The 5,495-nt window shown below is 42.5% G+C and overlaps 1 long non-coding RNA gene across 1 annotated transcript; it reads left to right on the top strand.

Moving 5' to 3' along the window:
- The first annotated feature begins 1,431 nt into the window (after positions 1-1,431).
- LOC144097354 (uncharacterized) lies at positions 1,432-4,626 on the top strand. The gene is made up of 3 exons (XR_013306990.1): positions 1,432-1,507; positions 2,967-3,075; positions 4,528-4,626. It is a non-coding gene; the product is annotated as an uncharacterized LOC144097354 (long non-coding RNA).
- The last annotated feature ends 869 nt before the right edge of the window (positions 4,627-5,495 follow it).

The raw sequence follows: 5,495 nt of genomic DNA, 5'->3' as shown, positions 1-5,495 counted from the left end.
GTTCTAGTTCCACCAGTCCACAAACAGCCATTAAGATTCAGGTATGCGGTTTTCGTCGTCGTCTCCCTCATGAATAATGTATTCCAGATAGCGAGCTTCTTTAATAAAAAGGTATCTGAAAAATTACAGATATTCTTTCACCGAAGCTATGCGCTCACTTCCGTGGTTGCAGCAACTCGGTCTTTCAGAAGTTAAACATACGCTGTGCGCCCTAGTATTCGTTCAAATATTAGCGACATTAATAAAAAGGGCGCGCAAAAGACCAGCACATCAAGAGGAAAAGGCGAGAAAGAAGTGTAGAAAGTCGCAGCCTGGACTTACCGGAGGTCTGTCTTCATATTTCACTACAGGCGCTGCTCCTTGAAAACTTCGAACAATCCGAAAACGGAATTCAGGCAAGTAGTTGAAAAGCAGTTTATAGACCACATACGGCCGACAACTTTTTAAAGCACAATGCTTTGCGGTGCAACTGCCAAGCGGAGTGTCAGTCAAATGCAAGCAATTTGTTGGTTCGCGCGTTTAGTTAAGAGTCCATGTATGTTGAAAAATAAATCCATATGGTGTACAGCGAAATACAAGGTTGGACTACAGGAAATCTAGGTATTTAACATAAGGAATGCTGAAAGAGCGAAACCATGATTGGCCCAAAACTGGTCTTCTCTCATTTTATTGTTTTTGTCACATCGAATAGGATGAAGCATTTTGTATAATGTCGTTTGAATGGGTTCAATTTGAGAAATAGCCAACTTATAAGTAGGGAAGGAGCAGATGCACATGTCAGATTTCTGGAGTGTGGAAGCAAATGAGGTTCCCGAATATTTCTAGAATTTTGTGTGCGTCTTAAATGGCCTCTTGAATACTTCATTATCACAATAGTGTTGCAACAGTATTTATGGTTATCAGCGAAGATTGAAACATAAGCTCTTTTAAAGGTTTAGTTCCTATAAAAAAGGTTTTACCAGCCTGCGTGTTTGTTCACCCTGAAAGTTGCTTTTTTTTCGGCATCATTTGCTTGGTAGTCACCTAAGGAAAGATGCACCTTGATTGTTCGATTTAGTTTGGGACAACACTTTATTTTATGGCTAAGCAGAACGTTCAGTTGGGCGAGTTGGTATATAAGCATCTTTTGTAAAACAGCGCGAATAACGACGGACAAGAACAAGAAGCTCGTCCCGTGTCCTTCTTGTTCTTGTCCGTCGTTATTCGCGCTGTTTTACAAAAGACTTTATTTTATTCCTGCTCTTTAACTATTTCCTTTCATGGTTATAAATCCGGAGTGCTTCAATGTCTGCAACCGAAGTTGATCTTTCAAATACTTCCACACCTAAAGTTCTGTGGACGCACTAAAACTTGTAGCTAAGTGCCCAAGCTGGCGGCTTCAGCTTTGTGTTTTTGCTCCATGTTATTATCCATATTATCTTGTGTACTTGTAGTTTAAGCCGTTGCAAGAGGAATGTGCTGGAGCAACGCCAGGACGACACTTCTATTGGTCTCTCTTGTATGCATGGTAAGTGCTGATTGTCTTCCTAGATTTTGGAGTTTCACAGAACTATTTGTGCTGTTTCCTTGCAATTGAGGCTATTTTAAAGCTTTTCGTAGCCTTATCGGGTCGCAGTAGGTGCCGGGAATTGCGAAATAAAAATGCAAAGGCGCTTGCACTCGGAGGGGATGATGTCATTGTCGGCGGTATTGTACAGTGAAAGAACAGCAAGCAGTGCATACAATCTATGCTTGTATGCTTATTGCTTCTATGCTTGTATGCCATCTATGGTTATTCTGCTATGCACTGAAACCAAATATTTATTCTGCAAAATAACATCGGTAAAACATAGGGCCGCTTTTCTTACGAGCGTTTCCTTGATCAGCTACGTCCACTGGCGACGAGAACAGGGTGTGATAAAAGTGTTGCCCTTCAGGAGAGCATTGTATATTTACCACGTGAGATTCCATGTGCGGATTGCGCGCTTAACACTTCTTCGTTCTTAGAAAAGTGCCAATAACACTAACAAGATGACTTTCATTTCTACGCTGACGTTTGATACACCGCAGGCACGATATATAGGAATAAAGCAGCCGTTTGGATATCAGTACTAGGTATTACAGGATGCACTGCTGCCACAGTTTTTGAGGCCTTGGCACTCTTTTTCGTGCATCGTTTTTTCTTAGGGCCCCAAGATATTAGCTGCAGGGCTGCTGGGAATGGTAGCTATCGTAACCTACTTCGCTGTCGGTGGTATCTAGCGGGAGATGTCACGAACAGAGCGCTGTGGCAAATTTCGCCCAAGGCGAGAGTCATGTCTAAAGCAGTGTTGCCCTCAGTACGCCCGCTTAAAGCTCAAAACCCTAAAGAAATGCCCTCAATAGTGTCGGTATGCTCTTGCCCAGCTGTCTCGCGCATGCCGTGGCGATCTCTCATGTGATTCACATCGAATTAACATGATGAAAGAAATGAACGTGATGCTTTTTTAGTAAGATGAGCAGGCACTCCTTGCCAACAGCGTGTGCTTTGTTCGTAGGAATCCAATTATGACATGATATTTAAAAACGTTTTGTTGTTTAAAAGAGAATTTGCTTTTTTGCAATTGCGAAGAAAACAAAACGCCTAGTTTTTAATATTTATAACCTGTGTTAAAAAAGACAATGTGGATCGGAAAGTGAAATAACTACATTGATTTGAATAATGCTCTCCCAAAACTAAGCTCTTCGCTGAAAGGCATTCATAGATGTATTTCTGTTGCCAAACATCTTCGAAGCTTGCGTAGGTGACTCTGTGATAACAACTTGGGAAACGACTGAGGCCGCACTGACCTACCAACAGTTGCAGACCAATGAAGCTCCTGCTTTTATACATGACTTCTCGAACTGTGTATAATTGTTCACATAATATCAGACCTAAGCAAAGCCGCCTTACCAGTGTGCAGTGAGCGTGTACAGATCGCATTCCTATACTCTCTTGCTGCTTGCAGTGCATGAACGGGTTCAACCTGTCGTCGCGGGCGTTCGGCTACCGGGATAAGCTGAAGCAGAACAATATATCCGCATATCTGCCAGATGTCACTGACCTCTCAAAGTGGTGTAAGATATACAAAATGCGCACCTCCTTGTGATGCGTGAAACACGAATTGCCTCTGTTCTATTCAGGCTGATTCAGTCGCTTGTTTGAGGTCTTGCCTCTGTTCACACTTCGGAATATAATAATTTCACGAATTAAAATGATAAGAGAGACCTGATATATTTTCATTGTTGCAGGCATATTTTTAGCGCGGTGCGATTTGAACCTTTTTCAGTCATACCACCTTGCCCTCTATTTTGTGATAGCTTTGTAAAACGCTATTATACTTGCTTAGACTCTCATTAAAACCACGTGACCAAATTTCAGTTATATAGCAGACGGCACGCATTCTGTAATTTCGCTTGTAAGGCGCTAAGTTTTTTATGATATTTTGTCTGCAGTAAACGGGCGGAAAGCCTCGGACTCAATCATCATGGGCCTGGCTGGAGTTAGCTTAATCTTCGACTTCGTGCTATTTGTTGGCGCTGCAAGGGTATGTACTTTTGCAGACGCAAGCGCCAAGAAAGATGCACTGAAAGCTTGTACTGGAGATTGTTTCCTGAATTGGAGGTGGTGTTAGTATGCTCAAATTTCCATACCTAGTGAATCTATTAAGCGCCTGAGAATTAAAAATGGATTGTTTATTTCAGTTTGTGGTATTGAAATATGAAAAATTGTGTACTGATTGTTTTTACTGAATAAAAAGTCCCCTGACGGGTAAGCGTTAATCATATGTGGGCATTAGGTAAACGTTACCGCACAGCACTGCCTATCACTCTGTTTTGAAATTGCCTTACTTGTGCCTTGACGAAGCGTATGCCGCTGGGATTAGATTCTGGCAACCCGTTCCAGCATGCTGATTTCCAACACGCACGGCGTGCGTGTGTTGTGAGTGATCAATGTCCTGCACATACCTCCTCTGCCTTGCGCTCTCAGAGACAGGGTATGAGAAACAAGGACGCGTGAATAGTAATTCAAGGGACCTAAGCTGCATCAAAGGCAAAGGACCGAATACACTTCGAAATAAGCCGGGCGTATATGGGTGACATTTTATTGAATACTGTGAGGTTATTTCGGGCATGCAATTACAATGCCATATTAAGTGCACGAACAAACAAGATGCGTGACACAATAAGAGAGTGTGAGCATTCATACAAGAAGCACTGAACATGGTGGTTTCGTTCAGTGCCACAATTCACGACTGGCATGCTTCTAACGAAAACAAATGTCCTTAAGATATCGAAGATGCTTATTGAGTGTACGAAAGCTTGGACAGCTTTGCAAAGAGGGATGGTTCTTACTACAGTCATGTTAAAAATGGGAGCCATTTTTATGATATACACAACTATGATCTGCATATGCATGCTATGTGGTACTCGAATAGGGTATCATGCAACAACAAATTATAAACTGTCACATAGTGCGCTTAGGCGCTTACTGTTTCAATCACTTTCTTATTCCACTTCCGTCCTCAGGAACATGCTGGAATGATAGAGGTGTCCGGGTTCTGGGGTTCTATCGACTGCGCCGCAGACGCCGTCATTGGATTCTTATCGGCCAACTACACCCTACCACTAATTGTGAGTAGCAATCTCAGGCGTTCTTTTCTGCTATGAATAGCGTATATTTGTAAGTGTAGCGGTCTTTGGCAATTCTTGCGGTATCCTAATAACCAACAAACAATGCTCAATCTAATCTACGACGTATTAAACACGTCAACAACTTCAAATTGCTAGCTACTTGTTACCTTCAACCCACACCTAAAATTTTGCACTGAAATGAGTGGCAGGGTACGGTATAACAGCAGCACGGCACGGCTAAGATCCATTCATGGTATGCACAGAAGCTTTATGCTACTGATAGGGTGTGCTTACGTAGGAAAGTATTCAGCACAAGAAGGTCTACCTCTAGTTGCTTCGTGTTACCCGCTGTAACTTACAGCGCCCTCTACCTTTAACTTGCGCTTGGGCCCTAAAGTGGAGCGGCTTCGGCTGTGCGTGGCAGAAAAGCCTTAATAGTTCTTCTTGCAACATGGGTTTAATGGACACCCTTCGGTGATCCTCTGTGTTTGTGAGTGTGGTAGTGTTATGTATGCCTTGGAAAAGGCCCATTCTGCTTTCCTGACAAGCTCCCTAATGCGCAAATTGCTATAAGAAGGAATTGCCACTGCGTTTTTATTCCCTGGCTTCCCAAAGCTTATTGATGACAACATGGCCAAAAGTATAGTAGTATATATCATTCCTCTTTCAGTTGTCCTACCATAGTATATTCCTCGAGAAAAATACGGTCGACTTCATAAGTTGTGAACTGCTGCACACAGTGGCATTGAACGCTGGAGAAAAAACTTTAATAACAAACTGGACAAGCTACCACGATACCTTTCCGACGTGGATATTGATGTGCAAAGAGCCGCCTAGCTCTCAACTGATGTTTTGTATTCTAG

Source organism: Amblyomma americanum, chromosome 7 (assembly GCF_052857255.1).
Source record: "Amblyomma americanum isolate KBUSLIRL-KWMA chromosome 7, ASM5285725v1, whole genome shotgun sequence".
NCBI lineage: Eukaryota > Metazoa > Arthropoda > Arachnida > Ixodida > Ixodidae > Amblyomma > Amblyomma americanum.
The sequence above is the reverse complement of the archived record's forward strand: the minus strand, read 5'-3'. Positions and strand labels throughout refer to the sequence as shown.